This window comes from Mixophyes fleayi, chromosome 5 (genome assembly GCF_038048845.1).
Source record: "Mixophyes fleayi isolate aMixFle1 chromosome 5, aMixFle1.hap1, whole genome shotgun sequence".
NCBI classification, from domain to species: domain Eukaryota; kingdom Metazoa; phylum Chordata; class Amphibia; order Anura; family Limnodynastidae; genus Mixophyes; species Mixophyes fleayi.
Genome location: NC_134406.1, coordinates 237,529,360 through 237,555,053, shown reverse-complemented (window position 1 = coordinate 237,555,053; position 25,694 = coordinate 237,529,360). Strand labels below are relative to the sequence as shown.

Below are 25,694 nucleotides of genomic sequence, written 5' to 3'. Positions count from 1 at the left end.
ATATATATATATATATATATATATACACATATATCCTAGAATCAAGAATTTCCAACTGTAGAGATAAGGTGCTGGTTATGGTTCTTACCAGAGAAAACAAGATTCTTGTGAAGTGGCATATGAAATAAGAGAGTCATGTAGAAGAAAACCAGAACGAGTATATATTATCAGTCTGTTAACATATTATAAAGACAGAGTGGTTCTTGTTGACCATAAACATCCAGTGCTTCCTAGCTCTGCCTTACAAATGAATATATCAGATATCTTATCTTTACACCAGAAACATGAGCTCAGAAATTTTAAGAGTAACAGAGACATAGTTTACCCATTTCCAGGGATAAGACTAAAACTTAAACATTACATCATCACAGACCCAGGGAGAAAGGTTAATCTTAAACCCTACAAAATACCTGAAGTACGGAGAGAAGCAGTTAATTTAGTGGTCAAGAAATGATTGCTCTGTGTATAAGTGAATCATTTCATAGCAAGTGGAACAGAGTGCCAAAACCGGATAGCCCAATATCATTTTGCAATGATTACCATAAATGAAATGCCAATTCCAAGTTTTACATTTATCCGATGCACAGTGTTCATGAGCTGAAAGAACAATTATAGGTAACCAGCTATTATAGGATATCTATCCCTAAGTTTGAAACAACTGCAAGCCCATTAATGGACCTCACAAAATCAATATCCCCTATAATGGTAAAATGGTCACCAGAAACAAAACAGGCGGCTAAAAAAGAGAAGAGCATCTATGCAATCAGTACTAGTGGCCAAGAACTTTTCAAAGACTTTAATAGTGCAGGCAGATGCATCTGGCATTAGCTTGGGGCAGTTCTCTCCAAAGAATGTCAGGACATCCCAATACAAAATGTAAGTTGAAAAATAAACCCCCAGGAAATGTTTAATCCATAGTAGAGAAGCAGCAGCTGGCCATAAAATGAGCAATACCGACACTTAAGAATTATTACTGGCTTCAAAATTTAGATTGGTAATTGGCCATACATAGAATTAGTCCGAATTGAGAAACAAATTCAAGTGTAACAAGGAGGTTTCTCAGTATACAGACCTTCAGTGCTGGGAACAGACATGGATATATGGATGGACTATCTGGCATTCATTCCCTGATATCCATGATTACTAGGCGTGAGCTTGACGGGAGGATATTCGATATAGTATTGGATATTTGTCAGAAGCAAATATTTTGGACCAGGAATATTGTGTAACCTTTACCCCTTTTGGTGAGTATTTGAAACCCTTAGAGCATCACTAAAGGTTTACTAGTATTAATTGTGTTACAGTGCTGTTATGGGACCCTGCAGTGAAATATCTGGAGCGAAAGGAGGGCTAATAGTACCTCCCACTCTGGCAGCACCAAACAAGTAGGAACTTAGTTCAGGGTTTGTTGAATCTGATTTGACATGGATTCTCCGGTAATTGATTTTAGCTGATCAATTAGTAAAAACAAAAAAAATCCTATTTACCCCTAAGGGGACGGCTTATGCACAGCCTTCCTAAGGGACAGTAAGCAGTGTGAATATCCTGTAAGGTCTAGGTTTCAAATTCTACAAAAATGTAAAAAGAAACTGTGTGTTTGACATATTTACTGCATATTTGTAGGCATCCTAGCTGTCCAGTTGACAGGTCTGTTTACAGTGTATTAGTTCTCTGACAGAGCTAAGATTTTGTGCTATGTAGTTTGCTGTGTTGCAAAGGGTTTAATAAACAGTCCTGAATCCAGTTGAATCCACCTGTGCTTGTACACTGAAGGACTGTGTTACTGTAGATCCCAAGACAAAACAGTAAGGAATAAGGAGCTTTGTTAAAACGGATATTAATAAAAAGACAATTCACAGCCAAATAATGTTCTAAACATTTCAACGTATAATATTTGCTTTGTATCAACAGAGAGGAAGACAAACAAATACAAAACACTGCCTCAAAGAGAAAAGAGAAAAGAGAAAAGAAGGGAATATGACAAATGATTTAATATAACAAAATTAGCTTATTATTGAGAGACTAATAATTACTATTAATTTTGTTTAAGAAGGGTAACAATATAGAATGAAAGTTGGTTTACATTTGCATTTAAATTTTGATAAGTCGGTAAGTTATTTATCAGTCAGCATCTTCATTTACACTTTAGAGGATTTCACACCATCACTCACACTCAATTATATTTATAAACATGTTTTACTTACTCTACCCACACTTTAGCAAAAGCTGTGCATGCTCCCTGAGCTCCATACCGCTTGGCATGGCAACACGATAATGAGGCACAATGCCACAATTTTCAGCACCATGTCCCCTCTGCACTTGCCACTTGACCTCCCCTCTGTGATCTCCCAGAGGGGAGCATTACAAAGTTGGCAAGTATATGCACCCATTACAGCATAAATTGTTTCACTGTGGCATGTACATTGTAATAAGGAACTGTATTGCATGCCAATAATAGTTAGAGAAGAGTCAAATTTCACCAACCAAGATGATCTTAAAAGAAAAACAAATGGTTAAAGAGCATTTAAATCAGTTTTAATAACATTTGAAACTTATCTCAATGCATGCAAAGCTAAATTTACTCATAATGTACCCTTAGGCACAAGTCTGCAGTGAACTGAAAGTTAGGTTATAGTGCAACATCATTTCAATTCCTTCAAATGCAAAATCGCTGATTCAGGATATACAGAAGAGAAGCTATTTCATGCAACAATTTCACTTTTTTCTACAATAATAAATTATGAATATCAGAACTTTCAAGTAAAAAAATTACATTTAATACTTATTTATTGATGGGCTAATTCAGAGAAGAAGCAATAATTATGCATTACATAGATTTCTGATAATAAGTAAAAGGAACAGAAATGTCAAAGCGATCAGGTCATGTTTAACAATTAGAAATATCATTACAACCATTGACAAATCTAAGGTTTCCATGTGTCCCAGTTTTCCTAGCACAGTCCCAGTTTTCATCACAAATATTCAGCTCAGAATGCTTACTTTCCAGGAATCATGATCATCATCTGAGTTATAAGATGTTGATGTAAAAAATAAAGCAAGAGGTGCAATGATCTTGTGTCACGAAGTTATCAGAACCTGTTGTTGACAAGAGCTTCACCTTTAGCAACCATCTTTTCCATGGAACCAGATATGTTTGTGGTACTTGGTTGTCCCCAAGACTTAATCTGAAGTAGTGACAACTTAACTCCGGTAGGTGGGCACCACAAAGGACTTGGCAGGGGGATGCTGAGAATAGTTCTCTATGGCAACAGGGATGCAGGATGCACCTGGACCAGAATATACTGAGTTGCAATATGATAGTACCAAGCTCCATCAGTATAACAGTGTAGAGCACAGAATGGAGCTGGGGAGCAACACAGTGCAAGGGAAGATGCCAGAGCAAGATCGAGCTGTCAATCTGGATGATGAAACACCACTAACACAAGTGGGTCCGATGAAGCAGATAGCGGGCACCATGATCCTGTGGCTGGGTGGTGGTCTCACAAATGACAGGCAGAGTCAAACAACAGGCAAAGGGTCAGTCCAGGCAGAGATATACGTAGTCGGGTTCACAAGCAAAATGTCTATCCAGGCAGCAATCAGGGGTAGTCAGGTCACAGACAGAGGTCAAAACCGAATATCAGACAGGAGCAGATTATTCTCAGAAACAGGAGCACCAAGAAGCAAGTGTTTGAAGGCTATAACCGGCAAAGGCTCAGTGAAACTGACAGGTATTTAAAGCAGTGGTAGCCAATCAGGGCAGGTGTCAGATTGAGCTGCAGTTGAGTAGAGTTCATGTGATCACACCCAGGCTGACAACATCACTGCAGCAGCCAAAATGAAAACAGCAGTTATCTGCTATTCCTAGCATTACCACCCCTGATGAGAAGTTAAGGAACCCCTTAATCTAGGCTTATCTGGAAACTTCCGATGAAAAGCTTTCATCATCATCGTCATCATTTATTTATATAGCGCCACTGATTCCGCAGCGCTTTACAGAGAACTCATTCACATCAGTCCCTGCCCCATTGGAGCTTACAGTCTAAATTCCCTAACATACACACACACACACACACACGCAGACAGACTAGGGTCAATTTTGATAGGTGCCAATTAACATACCAGTATGTATTTTTTTGGAGTGTGGGAGGAAACCGGAGCACCCAGAGGAAACCCACGCAAACACGGGGAGAACATACAAACTCCACACAGATAAGGCCATGGTCAGGAATTGAACTCATAACCCCAGTGCTGTGAGGCAGAAGTGATAACCACTAGGTCACTGTGCTGCCCTTAAATCATTGGCATGCTAGTCCCTGGCAGGTATCCAAAATCTTTTTCCAGGATTATACTCCTTCCAGTGGACCAAGTAGTGGAGTTGACGTTGTACCCATTTGGAATTAAGAATTTTGTTAACCACAAATTCCGTGTGACCATCCACTATCACTGGAGCAGGTTTACCAGGCTGGTTCCAAGGAAATCTCTGGGATGTATGAGCCGGCTTTAATAAGGATGCATGAAACATACGTGGTATCCTTAATGAGCTGGGCAGTTCCAACTGAAAAGTCACTGGATTAATGTTTTGGATGATTTTAAATGGACCAATGTATCTGGGTCCGAACTTAAAAGAAGGCTGATGGAGTTTGATGCTCTTGGTGGAAAGTCATACCATGTCCACTTCCTTGAACTGACAAGGTCATCTGAAGTTAATTTTTTCCATGTTCTCTTTAGAGAACGAGCAATGTGTCCGACCTCAGGGTGGGCAGATTGACATGATGTCAGAAAATGAAATAGACTTGGGATGTCTACTATAAATGCACAAAAAAGGGGCATAACCAGAAGAAGAGTGCAGTGAATTATTGTAGGCAAATTCCGTCCATGGCAGGTGTTCCATCCAGTTGTCATGTAATTCAGAGATGTAGGGGGGAATCTAATTCAGCCTGAAGTAGCGCAGCGTTAAACCCATTACTATTATTACGGTAAATTTAACCGGGCTTTCTGCAGCTCAAGGAGCTGCGAGCAAAAAGCCGTAGTGGAAACTACCGCAACAACAGTATTTAAGCGCACTATTACCGTTATCACAGTACCTATAAATACTATAGGTAGGTAATAACGGTAATAGTGCACAGGCCGCGTTACTTTTTACAGTAATGTGGCCAATTGAATTCCCCTGGTAGCATCTTAAGTATTGTTCAAAAGACTGGTTTACCCTTTTCATCGGTCCATTAGTTTGCGGGTGATAGGCTGATGCAAAACTCAGTCTTAGTGATACCTGGATGTCCAGATATTTTGCTGTCATGGACCTCAGAACTTTTGCATAAGGCAGAGAATTTATATGAAAAGAAGGCACAGGGGAGTAACTTCCCAACAGACCCACATACTTGTGACAGAACTGGCACTACACAAACATCAGAAGCATCCACTTCAATTATGAAAGGCTCTGTATCTGGATGCCTAAAGATGGGAGCAGAAACAAAGGGTTTTTTGAAAGCCTTGAATGCTTCAATAGCTTCTGGTGGTCATACCCCTAGATCAGCTCCTTTCTGAGTCAATAGAGTAATGTGTGCCACTATAGCTGAAAAATTGCGAACGAATCTTCGATAATAATTGGCAAATCCGAGAAACCTTTGTATTGCTTTTAGGTTACTGGGTAGACTCCAATTAGTGATGGCTAGGATTTTAGCTGGATCCATCGTAAACCCGTTGGCAGAAATGAAATACCCCAAAAATGCCCTCGTGGAGACTTCAAACTCACACTTCTCCAAAACTCTCTGAGTCTCTGCAATACCAAATGGACTTGTTCACGGTGTTGTGAAAAGATGAAGAGTAGAGCAAGAGGTCATTCAGATATGGCAAATTTACTTCTAAAATCACATAGTACATCATTGATCAAGTCCTGGAAAATCGCTGGTAAATTAGAAATACCAAACGGCGCAACACAATACTCCTAATGTCCGTAATGAGTATTAAAAGCGGTTTCCATTCATCGCCCTTCAGAATACGCAACAAATTATATGCTCCATGCAAATCTATCTTAGAAAATAAAGAAGCAACTCTTAACTGGTCAAAACAACTGGGACATCAATGGCAGAGGATATTTGTTTTTAATGGTGATCTGATTCAGACCTCTGTAATCAATGCAAGGTCGTAAATCTCCATCTTTCTTTTTGACAAAGAAAAATCCGGCACCAAGGGGTGATAGAGAAGGTCTAATGCCCCCTTTCTTCAGGTTCTCTGAAATTTAGTCTTCCATGTCTTTGGTCTCTTCCACAGAAAGAGAATATAAATGAGTCTTAGGAAATTTACAACCGGGTTGAATGTCAATAGTACAGTCATATGGGCGATGTGGTGGTAGAGTGTCTGCAGCTTGTTTGGAGAAAACATTGGCAAAATGTTGATATTGCAGTGATAGTGTGGGACCTGGTTTGACCAAAGCAGTAGCAATCTTAACAGGTATTGCTAAGCATGCCTCATGGCAATTGTCCCCCATGCCACCAGTTCTCCTGTGGACCAATCAAGGACTTGATTGAGCTTGATAAACCAAGGGTACACCAGAACCATACGGTACATGGGCAAATGAATAAGATAGAACTACAGGGATTCTTTATGGAGTGATCCCACTGTCAGAGTAAGAGAACTGGTACTATCTAGCATGCTTCCACCCATAAGTAGGTGTCCATCCAAACCACAAAAAGATACTGGAACTTCAAATGGTTGGGTAGGGACAGCAAACTTCCATGCCAAAGATATATCAAGAAATTTGCTCTACTGTCCACAAAAGCTAGGACATCAATACTCCCAGAGGCCAGGGAAATTGGCGCAGAAAACTGGAGGGAATTTGTATTCTTCAAAAGGTAAATACCTAGATGAACTTTCCTTGAATCCTCTTTCTAAGTCAGAGATAGAGAAAAAGTTCTGAACATGTGATTCCTTTTCCAGTTTTCTTTCCTCTATCCGCCGACTGCCAAACACACAAAGGACTCCAGAGAATCAGAATCTGGATATTGCACCAATATGTCCTTTATTAGTTCAGAGAGACACAAACAAAACTGACTGCGGAGATCTGGGTCATTTCAATCACAATCTGAGGCCCATCTGCAAAATTCTGTACGGATTACTCCGCAGAACAACGTCCCTGTTTCAAAGATCTAAGTTCAGACTCTGCAGAAGTGACTTTGTCAGGATCGTCATACAGGAGGCCCAAGGCTTGAAAATAGGAATCTACAGATAACAAAGCCGGTCTGTCAGGTCACAATTCAAATTCCCAGATTTGCAAAAGTGAAATAACAATACCCAGTCATAAAAAGATATGTTCCCTAACGGTGCATCATAAAGATACATGTAATCAAAAGTGTTAAACCAGAAGCAAATAGTGTATGCACAATGTTAAGTTTCAGTTTGTGTAAGTACTGTGTAAAAATATTATGTACTATAGATAAAAAATGTTAGCACAGTATTGTAACAAATGTAACGTCAGTTATGGTAATTGAAAAGTGAACTCTATCCATATATTCAACTTTGTTTTGATATAGTTCTGACCATGGCCATATTAACTAATCATGAATACTCTATTGTATGTTGAAAAGTATATTCAGATATCAATGTTTAATTGTAAAAGGTTTGTGTAATGGGATATGAATGCCCTGCTAACCAATACCCTATTAAAATTGGAGTAAAAAAAAAAAAGTATCAATTTCAATCAGCCGCAAAAAATACACACTTTACAACTGCTGCTTGCTGTATGTTTTTACTTAATGTTTCTGCCTCTGTGGACTTATGAATTTCTTTTCTTTTTTTATGATAAAAAACATATTTTTTCAATGACTTGCATATGGAAAACGAATAATGCGCAAATTACACAAAAAAATAAAAAAAAATAAGCAATTTCTAAAGTTCTTTACCATCCACTGATTATTTGATGTTTTCCATTTATGCATTAAAATGATAATAAAGCTGCTATGAAAGAAACAGCAGAAGAAAAGTCACCACCCCTCACAGTATATCACATAATGCCATTATGAGATACTCTTGTCATCTTGACGTATGGAATGAACTGCAAACAGCTGTCTTGTATGTTTCAAGAGACAGAGAAAATCTACGGCTGATTAGACATCCTGTCATAGCGCTGACTGCTTAAGCTCTAATTTGAATGAGAAAATTAAAAATACAGTCAGTTTGACACTGTTTTCTTGACAACAGTTTGACATTAATATACAATTGTGGGTGGGTAAAACGAGAAGAAAAGACCTGTCTCAAACGAAAAGAAAAATACAAAAACAACAAAAAAAATTGCTTGAGATACAGAAAACGAATAGGATAATGGAACTGAATGACAGAGCTCATACTCATGTCCAAGGATAGCAGCAGTCAATGAAGAATGCAGATCCTGTGAAAATAGTACATTTGTACTAATGTGAAAGTATAAGAATTTGTGTTAATGGTTCATGGAAATTAAGAACCATTAACAGAACCTCAACAATGTAGGTGAATTCTAAACAATCCCAAGGACATGTACACATCAAGATCCTTTGTAGCGTGAGGAGAGGGTGAATTTCTAACCAAGAAACGGTCCTGTAAACACACCATCCCTTGAGGCTTTTCTAAGAAACTGTTCTGGCAACAAATCTTGTTTTTGCATGTGAGTACAATGCAAGGTAGATATTCGATCATTTAGCAAGGAACACTGTAATCTGCCCAGTTTCAGCCAGATGCTCCCATCAGAAGCTGTAAACATTTGCCCTCTCTACAAACTCCACCATCTTGATGCGCTAATCACCGAGCCTCCCAGAAAATGTGTTGTACTCCCGCGAAAATAAGTGCATGACGTCTTATGGTAAGAAACAAAGCATAATACATTGTAAGGTAAAGAGTGATCATTTGGAATAAATTCTGTTTAGCACAGGAATATCAAAATATCTATAAGACAGATAATAACAAAAACTATGGCCTGGAGATCTAATGTAAACTGAATATTGGGTTTTAACTATGGGTACAGAGATGCACCACAAGTGAATGGCAATGTAAATTTAAAGAAGCTTTAATTATTAGGGAAATACTAGAATACGACTGTAACACTATTTTCCTGCAACAAACAGTGAGTTCTGATTCTATACAATGCCATACAGAAGACAGTTCTGTTTACAATATTTAAACTTGAAGAAAATAATCAAATCGCATAGGCAATTCTGAGATACAGTAAAGGAGTATTTATCTTGAAAACAAATATCAATATATATATATATCATTTTATATATATATATATATACACACACACACATATATATATATATATATATATATACACACATATATATATATACATGCATATATATATATATATATATATATATATATATATATATACACATGTATATATATATATATATATATATATATATATATATATATATATATATATATATATATATATATATATATATATATACATACATACATATATATATATTGTGGCAAGAGCCCGCTACTGCAGAAGCACACGCGAACAACTTCTTCCTTTTTATGTAGTTTTATTGTCAGGATGGTAAATGTTTTGACACCGTACAGATTTCACAGCAATACTTGGAGACCCTAAACGCTAGCTAGACATAGCTCAGCTCTCTCAAAACCAGCCAGCTTACCCAGCGTTGATCTCCATGCACAAATGATATAAACAAGCTTTTATACCTGATACTCCTCCCCCAGCCTTAGCTTGATGGACAGGTGACACACCCACCTTCTCTTTAAAAGGAAACGCCCATCACTGGCTCTGTAATTCAAACAGACACACCCTGTCTGTTTGCTGAGAGGAAGGATTTCAAGTCATGTAAGTTAAACCAAATTTAAACTATAAATCAAATTAATATTTGGTGTGACCACCCTTTGCCTTCAAAACAGTCAGGGATTTTGTAAGCTTATAGTCAGGTATATGTTTAACCAATCATACCAAACAGGTGATAATGATCATAATTTTCATATGTAGGTTGAAACACAGTCATTAACTGAAACAGAAAAAACTGTGTAGGAGGCTTACAACTGGGTGAGGAACAACTCGGCTGTATAGGTGAGTTTGTGAAAGTCAGTTTCATGTCACAGGTCATACACCAAGGCAAGACTGAGCACAGCAACAAGACACAAGGTACCGTATATACTCGAGTAGAAGTCGACCGGAATATAAGCCGAGGTACCTAATTTTACCACAAAAAACTGGTAAAACTTATTGACTCGAGTATAAGCCTAGGGTGGGAAATGCAGCAGCTACTGGTAATTTTTTTAGATTTATTCATTATTATGTTTTTTATACCTCTGTATATGCATTTTTATATCATGTGTGTTTTTCAGTTTAATGCCATTTTGTCATTTTGATGTATGCTTTCACCCCCTATGTACATTGTTGTGGAAAATAAGAATATGTATACACATAAAATACAAATAAATTATTAAGTGTGTAAGTTGTGAAATTTGCAAATCTATTACTTGCAGTTTGTTGGGGTTGTCAGTTGTCAGGACCTGAGTTCCAGGGTCACTCTCACACGTTTGCAGCCACTATCAGAAAATATTTTGCACTCCTTTGGGACGTAAAGGCATCATATTTGCCACAGCCTCTATTATATGTGCATCCTCCTGAAGCCCATATTGTCTTAGCTCTTCCTTGATACACATCTTCACATGCCTGCGCTCCAGTGGCAGAAAGGGGATGAAGAAATCAACTATGTTCTGGTCAATGAGGCTGCTGTGAAAGAATGCACCTTTTTTGTTGTAAAGTGCTAGAGAGATTTTAGGCTCCAGATCCTGTAACTTCATCTCCTCCCTGTCTTTCCCCATTTTCAAGTTCTCCGGCACCTTTGTGTTTATCAGGTTGCCATAATCATTGCTGCTGAAAAATGAAGATCGCTTTACGGTAAGACACTCCGTTTTAAAAAAAAAAAATAGAGAGAGAGAGATTTTTTCAGCCTTTTACTTACCCCGCAGTGGAACGCATGTGCGTTCCACCAACAGGAAGTTCGGCATTTGGAACGCACGAACTGAGGGATCGGACACCAGGTAAGTTCACCCGTGTATAAGCCGAGGGGGCCTTTTTCAGCATACAAAAATGTGCTGAAAAACTCGGCTTATACACGGGTATATACGGTAGTTATACTGCATCAACAAGGTCTCTACCAGGCATAGATTTCAAAGCAGACTGGGGTTTCAAAACGTGCCGTTCAAGCTCTTTTGAGGAAGCACAAAGAAACACAACTAAGACAAAGACAACGTTGACGACCGTAGACGCAGGGGTCTGCCAAGGAAACTTAGAGCATCAGATGAAGGACACATCATGCTTTCTTCCCTGCAAAATCAGAAGATGTCCAACAGTGCCGTCATCTCAGAACTGGAAAAAAACAGTGGGACCCAGGTACACCCATCAACTGTTCAGAGAAGTCTGGCCAGACGTGGTCTTCATGGAAGAACTGTGGGCAAAAAGCCATACCTTTGATGTGGAAACAAGGCCAAGCGACTCAACTATGCACGAAAACATGGGAACTGGGGTGCAGAAAAATGGCAGCAAGTGCTCTAGATTGATGAGTCAAAATTTGAAATATTTGGCTGTAACAAAATGCAGTTTGTTCGCCGAAGGTACAATAATGAGTGTCTGCAGGCAACAGTGAAGCATGGTAGAGGTTCCTTGCAATTTTGTGAACTTGCATATAGCAGTCACTTTTGTTTTCCTGTTCTCTCATAAGTACAGGGTGCATAGAAAAAAAATCCTTTTATCTGAATACTAGTTCTCTTTAACACTAAAGACTATTAACCAGCATTAGATCTTTTAGAACTTTGAGTTCTCTTTATTTTTTTACCGACTTACAGTATAATAAAACTGGCAAAAATTAGTTCAGTTATTCATAGACTACGATTTTTTTTTCCAGTAAAATATAACCCATAGCTGTTAGGAGCACTGTATGTCTGTGCGGCGCTAATAGACAGAAAATTATCTGCTTCTCACTTAGGAAATGATATATAATTTTGCAGTTGCAGTCTAAAATGTTACAAACCAACTGATGAGACAGTGATGGTATATTCAGCTCCTGATTGACAGATCTGCAATTACAAGATGCAATTAATTGTACTTGGACTTACATCCTCTTAAAAAAAAAAAACAACAGTAATTTTGAGAAGTGAGGCTGGAGATTCCAAATCCTTGCAGGGAAGAAATTACATATACTTGATACAAATCTAATATGTAAAAGGAAAACTATTTTGATGACTGTGAGCCAAGGCTGACCTATGTACTACCAACGGTTATGTTTTTCTTTCTCTCTTTGATCAAGGAAAGTGGTGACTTGTGAAAATGGTCCCAACAGAGCTTTGTGCGATGATTAAACATTCAGAGAAAAATATATATATATAATGCTCCTAATATCCATTAAAACTTTTGATATATAATTTTAAATAATCATGATGTGAACGTGAAAAATGATCATGTGAATTTAATATGTACCAGAAATAATGTGTGAATGCCCAACTGCTACAGATGCAGCTTGGATGGCAATTTAGCACAGTGTTGGCTACTTGATAAATATTACTTTAATAGTGTTAAAAACATTAGCAAATACTTTAAAACATAGCCAATTAAGCTCAAACTGGCAGAAAAAGCAACACTTTATACTTTATTGCAAAGTCATTTAACTGAGAGCTGTGAACTTAAACTTCAAACTAGAACTTCAAATTCAAGTTAACCGCTGTTAGCAGTTATCAAATATGCACCATGGTGGTCAGACCAAAAAAAGATATTCTCAGGACTGGTTTAAGTTTTTTGAACTAGGCTAGTCAAACCGGACGGTCTTGAACAGTTCGACCATCACTAACCTCGAGTCTCCTGGAGGGAAGGAGTAATTTGGCTATTTGGAGATGATGGTGACATTGCTGTTCTCTTTCTGGAGATGTAGTCAATCTGTCGACAGTCAGACTGCTGACACCAAAATGTCGACAGGTTCAGTGCGTCTATGTGGTTACAATGGCGACATTGTGACAGTCTACAGTCACAATGTTGATATTCAAATGGCAATGCCAGCACCAGCTGCTAGAGCCGCTGGCAATACAGCTCCTGGATCCAACGGCACAAAACAGTTAATACATTACAAAACAAAAACAGCTTGCCCCCACCCCTCCCCAAAAACACATTAACCCTAGTGCTTCCAGTCGGTGGGCTCACCAGCGCAAAACAGTAAATTATACAGTAAAAAACTAATAAATAAAACGTCAATAATTTTTTTAAAAAACAACAACAGTGTGCCCCCCCCCCCTAAAAAAAACAGCTTAACTCTAGTGCTCCCAGCTCAGACTGATACAAAAAAATTAGGGGTGATGGGCACTACAAAAAGTGTGGGGTCCCCCTGATTTTACTAGTACAAGCAGTAGGCTTTGCCAGCTGTGGCTGCTGGACTTATAGCAGAGGAACACACAGAGTGGGGTACCCTGGCATAATGAGTGGTACTGAGCCCCGTACTGAAAGCACTAGGGTTCTTCTCTTCCCACACCCCTGGATGGTAGGTGTGGGGTAATAAAATATTTTATATTAAAAACACCATTTTGTCCCTAGTGCACTACAGGTCCCAGCAAGCCCAGGCTGCCATAACAATTTTGGCAAGCTGGTGCTTGTAGTACTACAAGCACCAGCATGCACTGGCACCCATTCTTCACAACTGTGTTTGCTGAACTGTTTTTGGAGTAAATAAATTCAACCGAATTTCCTCCTTTTCTTTTACATTTTTATCTCTAATGATGGTGAATCACATAACGAAAGTGTCAAAGTTTTATTAAAGCTCAGCAAGGTCTGATGTGTTCTGTTTAGGTGTAACCCTCTGTACCATCAACATGTCACCTGCCAGACACAAGACCTGCTGATCAGCCCATCAAAAATCCAACCGAAGGACATAATGCTTTGTGGAGAATTAAGTGCAGACACAAGAGCTTTCTTTACAATGGTCAGCTCACATGCTGTCATTAAAATCTTTTTGTTCCCTCTGCTCCCTGCTAACACATTAACCTTTACAGTCTCTAATGTATTTCACAATATTGCAACAAGAACCAGATTTGCAGGGTCAAGCGGAGCATTTCAGAAGGGGGATTTCAAATGTAAAAAAATATAGTAGAATGAAAACAAATATTGCCATTTACCCTAACTTTTTGACGAATGCCACATCACATTTTTGCTATACGCGTAGCATACATATATTATGCACACATGTATGGCATATTTAAATCCTTCACAATATTTTTTAGCATTTTTTTTAGCAACTAACTTTGTATCTGTTGAACAATATTAGTTGACTCCGGAGATTCCAGACATCTGTTACACACTGCCACTTCCAAGCGAATACACACACACACACACACACACACACACCAGTGGGTCCAGAATCATACGAACAGCGCCAACAGAGAAAGCCACGTCAGATCCACTTTTAGAAATGTATTTAGGTATTATGTAATAGAAAGCAGTAGCTAAGCTTCTTTTATCAACATATTAAAAAAAAAAAATGCAACTATAGACCTTTATTATGCTATGTTTGAACATTTGGTTTCTGTATTACAAGTATATTAACAATTGCATCTCAAGGGGTAAGATAGGACTAGTAAGATGCTCTGGCTTTGCCAAATACCTTTCAAAGCCCAGGTAAAAAAGAATGACTTTATATTATGGTAAATTAAACATGGTAATTTCTTATCAAAACTTTACTGGAGGGAAGCAAATAATCAGTGTTTGAATCAGCAGTAAGTGCTGTAATGAAAACAAATATTTGACTTAGAAAATTTCAATATTTTGCTAATTAAGTCATATTTTTGGCCTGATGTAAAAAGACTGGAAAAATAAGTGAAATGAGCATAAACAAACAGGTATAATTAAAGAACCACAGTTTATTCAGCTAACATTTCAGCAACAAGGACTAACTGACACCCAGATTTGAGTCATTGCAAAAAAATTGTGGTGTCCTTACTTTTCCTTAGGTTCTGCTCAATATCAGTATAGTTACCCATGATAGAAAAAAATGTCAGGGAAATGTAACTGGTGGGAATATATATGTAATCCTATTTTACACAGGGTAGTAGAAGCTAGCCTTGGTGCATTAAACTTATGCATACTTGCCAACTCTCCCGCAATATCCGGGAGACTCCCGAAATCTGGGTCAGGCTCCCGGAGAGAGGGCAATTCTCCCGATTCCCGGGCGACGGTGGAAATTGAATGGGGGAAGCGGGGCTTATAGGCGTCACGGGCGCATCATTGTGGCCCCGCCTCCTTGTTTTATTGGACGGAAAAAGTGGTGACAGCTTTGGGGGTGGGGCTAATTGCGCAATTCTTCGAGCCCCGCCCCCACCTGACCCCTGGACCTCCCGCAAATTAACCTGCCAATGTTGGCAACTATGAACTTATGGCATACTACTTTCACATTACAATTGCACTACTACTAATAAATATTAACTTACAAAGCCTATAGAACAGGTAGTGAGATTTGTGTGTTATATACAGATTATGAAGAACTGCATTAGACTGCTGGTAAGTTGTGAATAAAAGTGACATTTGACATTTGAACCTTGGACTGTCCAAGAAAATTACAGACCATTTGCAATAATAATCAAATATACAATATCAAGTAAAACAATAAAAGTGGTAGCGGTTTATTAGAAGTATTTGTTTTATGACCGATTGCATTATGCAAGTTGTGCTGGGTACACACTTATACAATTATCATGCAGATCACACAATAAACAACCGTTTGATCAGATACTGCAAGAGTGTGTACGCTCCCACGATCATGTTTTATCGCACAGAAGCACCTCGTATCGTTTGATTTGTTTTTCCTTGTTTTTCTAAACCTCGTTAAAAAAAAACGTATAAAAATCACGATCAATGATGGAACGACGTCAGGCAAATGTGTACGCACTCACCACCGGCAGCGCAGGCAGATATCTGTAGAGTGTACAGAGTCACGATATTTTCAGCAGATGGTTATGAGAGATAAGGATCACAGATCTGAATGTAGATTGTGTAGGTGTGTACACATGGTCATGCTCATCGCCACTTTCAATCGTTGGTGAAATCATTAAAGAAATTGCATCTAAAGTATGATTTCATAGGTGTGTACCCAGCTTTATGAAGGGTGCATGGCTAATTTTTGGTCCCAACTTTTATTCTCAAATCCTGGAAGAAATGTATATATGGGATAATGCAAATGCTATGGTGACATGCGTGAAGCAGACAGGATCCGGGCGAAAGGGAGAACTACCCGAAATTCAAGAGTCTATTGGATATTCAGGGAGAGTTGGTAAATTATAGGGGTGTGCACCGGCCACTTTTAGTGTTTTGTGTTTTGGGTTCTGATTAGCTTGAGGTTTTGGGTTCTGATTAGCTTGAGGTTTTGGGTTCTGATTTGTTTTGCCAAAACACCCGACGAAAGGTTTTGGTTCTGATTTAGGGTTTTGGGTTCTGATTTATTTTTAAAAAAGCATAAAAAGTGCCAAAATCCCGGTCTTTGGTTTTTTTTCACTTCTACGCTATTATTAACCTCAATAACATTCGATAAGAATCATTTCCACTAATTTCCAGTCTATTCTGAACACCTCACAGCTATCTGGACTGCGTAGTGGAGTGGCCCCGGTACCCAATTTGGTACCGGGGCCACAATACCTCCTCCAACTGGTCAAAAGTCCACTGCACAGATGGCTGCTCCTACCTCCTCCAACTGTTCTGAATTCCACTGCACAGATGGCTGCTCCTACATCCTCTGCAGCATATAGAGGGTGTAGTTCGAGCGCGTCACTACCTCTTGTTTTCAACGATGACAGGTCATTTTCATTAATTTTTGATTTGGCAGCAACAGTCAACGTATTTTAATATCTGATACGCATCTATCTGGACTGCGTAGTGGAGTGGCCCCGGTACCCAATTTGGTACCGGGGCCACAATACCTCCTCCAACTGGTCTGAATTCCACTGCACAGATGGCTGCTCCGACATCCTCCAACTGGTCTGAATTCCACTGCACATATGGCGGACACCGGATGCACGTCTAACACCCACATAGCTGTTAAGGCCGCAGTTATCCGCTTTGCCATAGGATGACTAGTGTCGTACTTGGTGCTCATGGCAAACGACTGTTGGACGGTCAATTGTTTGGTGAAAGACGTAGCGTTCTTACGACTTCCCCTCTGGGAAGATGACCGACTACCAGCAGCAACAGCAGCAGTGGCAGTAGTAGGCGTACCACTGCTGGATTCCTCGGATGAATCCCGGATTGAAGAGGACTCAGTCTGGCTGGTGACATGGCCTGCAGGCCTAAATCTGATGGAGATCGTGGAGGAAGTTGACGAGGAGGGTGTTGGTGGTGTGTATCCAACAGGACCAAGGGATTTAGGTGTCCCTGGACTGATGATGGTCCTAGCCCCAGTTCCTGAACTAACCACTGAACTATGAAGGTTATTCAGGTGACGTATAAGGGAGGATGTCCCTAGGTGGCCAAGATCTTTACCCCTGCTTATTTGAGCTTTACATAAGCTACATATGGCCATACATTTGTTGGCCGGATTTGGATAAAAATAACTCCAGACCGAAGAGGTGCATTTTTTGGTCTTCTGACCAGGCATGACGATGGGCTTTTTCATCCCATGGACATCAACTGTTTCCCTCCCTGGTGCCTCATTTAAAATAACCACATCAGCATCCTCATCATCAAGTTCCTCCACAGCGCCAGCTACATCAATAGCCGCCTCCCGGTGTACAACATTGACACCTTGATTATCCAAATCTGGATCTACACTGTGGGTGATCCTTCCAGCATATGCAGAGGGTGTGCTGCAAATGGTGGATGGAGTCACCTCTTCCCGTACAGTGATGGGAAGGTCAGGCTTCGCAACCACCAACACCCTTGTATTAAATGTAATATAGATTGCAGTACCTATTCTCTTGCACTGCTTAAAAATTGAACGTATTAAATGTAATATAGATTGCAGTACCTATTCTCTGGAACTGCTTAAAGAATGAACGTAGTAAATGTAATATAGATTGCAGCACCTATTTTCTTGCACTGCTTAAAAATTGAACGTATTAAATGTAATATAGATTGCAGTACCTATTCTCTTGCACTGCTTAAAAATTGAACGTATTAAATGTAATATAGATTGCAGCACCTATTCTCTTGCACTGCTTAAAAATTGAACGTATTAAATGTAATATAGATTGCAGTACCTATTCTCTTGCACTGCTTAAAAATTGAACGTATTAAATGTAATATAGATTGCAGTACCTATCCTCTTGCACTGCTTAAAAATTGAACGTATTAAATGTAATATAGATTGCAGTACCTATTCTCTGGATCTGCTTAAAGAATGAACGTAGTAAATGTAATATAGATTGCAGTACCTATTCTCTTGCACTGCTTAAAAATTGAACGTATTAAATGTAATATAGATTGCAGTACCTATTCTCTGGAACTGCTTAAAGAATGAACGTAGTAAATGTAATATAGATTGCAGTACCTATTCTCTTGCACTGCTTAAAAATTGAACGTATTAAATGTAATATAGATTGCAGTTCCTATTTTTTGGACTGCTGAAACAGTGAACGTAGTAATATAGATTGCAGTTCCTATCTTTTGGACTGCTTAAACAGTGAACGTAGGTATTGCAGTACTAATATTTCAGGACTGCAATAATATATTGCTCTAGAATTTTTTTTATACTTTTTAAATTATTTTTTAATAATTTTTTTTCCTTTTTTTTGTATAATTTTTTTTTTTTTTTGGAATTTTTAATAATTAGACAATTACTATGGACTTAGCACAAAAATGCACAGGACTAAAGCACCACTGGACTCAGCAGGACAGACACTGGCCAAAGCACCACTGGACTCAGCAGGACAGAGCACAGGACAAAAGGACCACTGGACTCAGCAAGGGCAGAGCACTGGACACAAGCATAAAGCACCACTGGACTCAGCAAGGACAGAGCACTGGACACAAGCATAAAGCACAACTGGACTGATCATGCAGGAGTACCACTACCTTACAACATCCCTCTACCCTGATCACAGCCCAAATGAAAATGGCGGCCGCTAGCGGGGAATTTATGCAATCCAAGTCTCGCGAGATCCGACGCGAGACTTGGACGTCAGAGCCTCAGTTTCATTTTTTTGGCGCCGAAAATACCCGAACAGTGCTCGGATCCCGTCGGATCCGCACTGTTCGGGTGGGCTCGGATTAGCGCAATCCGAGCCCGCTCATCCTTAGTAAATTAAATAATTAATACATAACATAACAATGGGAAATAGCATTTAAAGCTTGTAAATAACTATAAATGCATTGCTGAAAGAAAAATAAAACATTGTGTAGACTACAAAGTAAAATATTGCTATGAATGGAAGCCCTTCTTGTTCAAATAACACTACTGGATCTATTTACTAAGACACAGCAACAGGGCTGCTTATCGCAGTGATACAAAACATATTGCCATGATTTAGCAATAAGGAGGCAGCTGAGTGATACTCTGTCTCCTCACTGTGTTATAGCTGTCTCGGTGATACTGGCCTTGAGATGTAAGGCTTTACTCACAGGCCAATCTCGGAGGATATGCAAATACATTAGCCAGCTAGCCGATTCGAGCATGCACAGTGAAACTGATGCCCCGGATATGGGCTTTAAGATCCACTAAGTACTAAAAAAAAAGTTTAAAAAAAATAAAAATATATTTTCTTAAAAAAATAAATATTATAAATCTATTGCCTAAAAAAAAAATGTTCTATTCACAACCACAAACATTGCTAAATAGGTTTCCCCATGGAGAAGCTATTGTCGGAAAAAATCCAGAAGTGCTATCGCCGGCGTTAACCCATTAATAGGAAGAAGCTCTATCTGTGGCGAAAACGTGTTTTTCTCCATTGATAAATAGTCCTCTATATACTAAAGCTGTGACGTTTGATGCCTGTACATGTTGATTTACTGTTCTACATTTTGAATGGAAACATCTTAAAGTTTCATGTCATAACTTATCCTTCGATCATATTCCCTCTCAAAACTTAAAATGCTTTTGCTTTTTAATATCGTACATGATGCTGTTAGGGTAAGCTCTTGTTACTGTAATCCTCAATACCGGACAGCTGTTTTCTTAACAATAAGCCCTCATGCCCAATAAATCTTATGCAAAGTCTTTATTATATTTTACAGGAAATAAAACAGAAACTCTTGTGTAAACTCCTCTGTAGTAACGCTAACACCATCCGTGACCATTTTCCTCTTTCCAAGCCTGGCAAACCTGTACAATTAGAATTTGTTTATGCAGTAAACGACTGGAGCAAACATTTTAGTGGTTAATTAATTGTGCTCTGCTGTATTATACAACTGATTACCCCCATAGCCATAAGGCTCTGGAAGCATTTAATGCATGTCGCTGCACTTAAATAAAAATTCCGGCCCTCTGGATGATGATAATCAGAGCTGTGGGGAGATTGGAAAAGAACAGTTTTTGATTGTAATGTGGCGAAGTTTCAAAAGTCGACTTTTACCAGGTGCAGCCCTCTAATTTTATAAATAGACCCATGCACGCTGGCTTCTGCTGCTACAATTCAAATGAAAAACACAATTTAAAACATGTTCACAATTTTACCTATGCTGAATTAATATCACTTAAGATTTAGCTTTGAAACTTCTCCCACCTCTTAAGGGAGCCGGCTCGCAGCCTTGCAGTCTCCAGTTCCCCAGTGGGGAGAAAGATTACCAATTAATGAGGCATTTCCAAACTGCTGACAAAATGCAATATTGAGATATGTGTAAATATTTCATATGATGCTTCAAAGTTTTTCTAGAGCTGTCTGGCAATCTATCTTTAAAACTGAAAGGAAAGTCACAATGAAAGACATAATAAAAACACAGACTACATTTAAATTTATATACGAACAATATGTGACGTGTGGTATTTAAAGGTTTTCACTGTTGGAGTTTGGTTGAACATTTGATACTTTTCTAAAAAAAAAAAAAAAAAGAATCAAAGTTTAATAAAATGCATTTAGCAGGATCCCACAGTTGAGTAGATTTGTGATGCACTTTTGATGCTTATCCTGCACTGAAAATGTCTTTGCGCATGCACTCTTCAAAAGGGGAGACACCTGGACCTTACAGACCTTTAAATTAATACAAAAGCCACCAATTTTATAAGTCAAAAAAAGTTGGAATGAGTGTATAAAGATGTCGCACTCAAAATTAAATACAATGAAAATAAATATTATAATTACACTAGGATGTGAAGTAATTGTTATAGTTTGTAGCTGTCTCAGTTGTTTTTAACACTTTTTATCTAAGAAAATAAAATCAAGTAAAGTTTCTGCAGGTTAATATTATGCATTACAGGCAGTGGCTGGATAGCTGACGCCTTAGGATACACCCTATAGGAGCTTCCTTGCTACCTGGGCTAAATGAGCACTCATTGAAGCATCTGGATAATGAAAGTACGTCACCTTTTTATAATCCCAGAACCTACATTATAAGGACAAAAGTATTTGGCCACGCCTGTTAATTATTGAATTGAGGTATTCAGACCCGTTGCCAGAGGCGTATAAAATCAAACACCTAGCCAGGCAGTCTCCATTTGCAAACATTTGTGATACAAAAGCTCAGTGCCTTCAAGCGTGGTACTGTGATAGGATGCCACTTTTTTAATAAGATGGTTCGTGAATTTTCATCCCTGCTGGATATTCCACGGCCCACTGTAAGTGATATTATTAGAAAGTAGAAGCGTTTAGGAACAACAGCAACTCAGTCACGAAGCAAAGACCATGTAAAATCACAAAACGGGGTCAACCACTGCTTAGGTGCATGGTGCATAAAAGTGGCCAAAGCTCTTTTGACTCCATAGCTGAAGAGATCTGAACCTCCACTCGCATTAATGTAAGCACAAAAAATGTGCGGCGTGAGCTTAATGGAATGGGTTTCCATGGCTGAGCAGCTGCATGCAAGCCTGACATCACCAAAACCAACGCCAAGCGTCGGATGGAGTGGTGTAAAGTACACCGACACTGGACTGTGGAGCAGTGGAAATGTGTTCTGTGGAGTGACGAATCACGCTTGTCTGTTTGGCAGTCAGATGGGCGAGTCTGGGTTTCGTGTATTCTGGGAGAACATTACCTGCCTGACTGCATTTTGCCAACTGCTGTGTTTGGTGGAGGAGGAATAATGGTATGGGGCTGTTTTTCAGTGTTTGGGCTAGAGCTCTCATCTCCAGTGAAGGGCAATCTTAATGCTTCAGCATACTAAGTCATTTTGGACAATGCTATGCTTCCAACTTTGTGGCAACAGTGTGGGGAAGGCCCTTTTATATTCCAATATGACTGTGCCCCAGTGCACAAGGCAAGGATTACAAAGACATGGTTTGATGAGTTCAGTGTGGATGAACTTGACCGGCCCGCACAGAGCTCTGACCTCAACCCCATCAAACACTTTTGGGATGATCTGGAACGAAGATTGCGTGCCAGGCCATCTTGTCCAACATGAGTGCCTGACCTCATAAATGCTCTACAGAATAAATGGGCACAAATTCCTACAGAGACACTCCAGCATCTTGTGGAAAGGGGGACAAACTCCATATTAAAGTATATGTAATTGAATACAATGTCATTACAGTCTTTGATAATGTAATGGTGAAGCATCCGAATAATTTTATCCATATAGTGTATGTCTCCTACATTTTAATAGCCTTTTCCCAGATCAGATGGGCAGGACTTTGAAGAATATATTTTCCACATTTTCCTTGAAAAACCTGCTGATCAATGTGAATTTGAAAGTCTCAATAGGGCACAAAGGCAGAAACCCAGGGATGAGAACAGACTATGAGATGTGATTCTAGCGCCTGCCTCACTATTGCTCAAAACAATTTCTGGTGTTAGCTCTATGTCCTGACAGCTGCTAGGCACATGGTGAGATGATGATCAGCTTGTTCTCACAACTGGTTCTGATGAAGAGAACTTTGATAACTTGTTCTGATGAAGAGCACAGAGAAGAGAACTTGTCTCCTTACCATAGGCCTGCAAAGTTATCAAATAAGATATAATTAGGGGTTTCCTTATTTTCTAACTGTTGAGAAAGAAATTGCAAATTTCCATCCATAGAACATCTGCAGGATCATACCACTTTTTCCCAAAGTTGGGATTAGCTTCCTTAGATGACGCTCCGCTCCACAATTCCAAATATTCTAGTACAGGGCTTGATTGTCAGCAGCAAGGAAAGGTTTAAGGTTGTTATAGATCTACTTCTTCAAGCTCAACAATTTGATATCAAACTATTGGTGTTTTTAACGGTTGCCTCCAATATGCATGTCTACCAAACCTTTGTTGTTAGATATTACTGTAAAACCCTTCAGAGCTAAGGACGAGTTAGACATTTTCCATTAACAGCTCTAAACTGCTACAAACAAGTCCCACTCTTTCTTAGCACAGAAGTAAAAATCATATTTGTGCGTCACAAACCAAGTGGGGATTGATGACATAATTGAGATAGGGCAGGTTATAATGCCTAGGTCTCCACCATCCTGGCTAAAATAAACTCTATTTTCTGTGGTGGTTTGTCTAGTTTTTAAAATGGTAAGCCCTGTTGGGCTACCCATATTATACCAACACATTTTCTGTATTTAATTCAAGACAGTGCAAACTAGCAAAATAATACATTATCATTTTCAAGTGCAGACTTTATTATAAAAAACCTATGTGTATAATCATGCTTTTTGATGTTTTGGAAAAAGGTGGATTGATGCCAAAGTAAGATCCATAAATTATTTCTTGCTGGTGTTTTTATTCTACACACACATTTGCATTTAGTTCACTTTCTTGCAATTTCTTCCACTATCTTTCAGTGAAACCCCCCTACTATTTTAGCTATTTTTGGGACATTTTTTGGCCATGTCAGGAAGTATAAGCAAACTAATGGCATTTTTGAAAATGCAAAGTCTTCTGAAAAAAAAGAAAGTACAGGTACTGCATAATCAAATTACATGTATTGATGTTAGGTTGTGACCAGACCAACAAATAGTCTCAGCATAGGGGTGAGAAAACCCTCCGTTAAGGGTTTAATTAATTTTTCAAACACATTTTTGGCTTTACATAGCTTTTTATTCAGTTTGCTTTATACCAGAATTCTTAGATACTTTGTTCTCTTTCAAAGTTCTAAATGAAAGTGTGTGTTTTGCACAAGTGCATAGTTTTACCATCACTATGATAAGGTTGATAATATATGAATGTATTCCAATAATGTTTTCATGATTTACTTTTGTTTACTGTTGCCTCCTTTTTTCATAATGGATTAAGGTTTTCCTCCTATTAACTTTTATTATTACAAAGTAGTCATTCTCATTTATAACAGAGTTGTACGTTCATGCCCTTATCAAATGTTATAGGCAAGATAACATGCATATGTAGCAAATCTTGAACTAAGTGGTTGTATTCACTGGCTTTAGTCACAATACCCTCCAAACTGACTTGACTTTATAACAAATTTTGCATCTGATTAATCTATAAATCATAGTTCACAATCAAGTATTTTTCTCCTCCTCATGTTCATACTTTACACTTTTTTTTTCTCTCCTTTTGTTCTTGTGCCACACCTGGACACCATTGGAAAACCGCATCCATATTTTAAGAGATGATTTCACAGTCACATAATCAACACCACAAGGGTGCTATCAAATTGATTACCCACAATGTCAAAGGTCCTAATAGTCCGTAGAAATGAGAATAGCATGCACTGAATACCTCTGTTTTCATGCAGATGTTGTGATTCTTCAAGAAACCCATCACTCCAAGTACTGCAAGCTCAAATTCTGGCATCCTAAATTCCCTCTAGTATTCCAAGCATCTGCCTCTAATTAGGCTAAGGGACTCTACACTTCTAAAAATCTTTTCCAATTAGGCTCAATTCATTGGGATAAAGTTTGTCATTTTGTCGTGCTTTCAGGGCTGCTTAAGCAATGAATGGTAACTTGCCTATGCTCTAAACAACTAACAACATTTTTTAAAAGACTTATCTCAGATATTAGGAACTCTTCCCCCCCTCCAAACAAGATATCACTAGTAACATTAATCTACAAGTGGTGGATAAATCATAAACCGAGTGACTAGCTCTTTCCTCTTACTCCTAGCTCATGGTTCATCATTATGACCATGAAGGTGTTTCACTTCCCCCAAAAGGACTAAACTTTGTAATCTCATATGCATGAGAATAGAAGAAATCCTCTACCAATACTTCGACTTTAATCTTAACCGGGAGGATCCCCTTCCGGTTGTCTGGGCTGCACCTTAAACTATGATTCGAGGTATCCTGATAATGGGCTACCCTGGAAAAAAAACAGAGATTCAAAGATAGCCAAGATCTAACAGACAAAATCTATGCCCCAGAAAATGTACAATTAGACCCAACAATTTTAGAAACTCTTATTGCCCTTGGATGCAATTTAAACCTAATCTTAATTAAGAAAGCTGATAAAGCTATGAGAATCCGCAACAATTATTATGACAAAATAAACAAACCTGACACCCCATTGGTCGACAAGTTAAACCCCAAGCTAGGGGCTTCATTTACCCGAGCCCAAATGGACAATTACTGAACAAACCTGAAGACACTCTAGAACCCTTTGATTCCTTTATAAAGGCTTTCATGGTGGTACTACTTCGAACCCTAAATACTCCAC

At 38.7% G+C, this 25,694-nt stretch overlaps 1 protein-coding gene across 1 annotated transcript in view; it reads right to left on the bottom strand.

The window, feature by feature from the left end:
• Positions 1-25,694, bottom strand: part of LOC142159092 (uncharacterized) — a 304,132-nt gene that overhangs the window by 47,160 nt on the left and 231,278 nt on the right. The window lies entirely within an intron of this gene.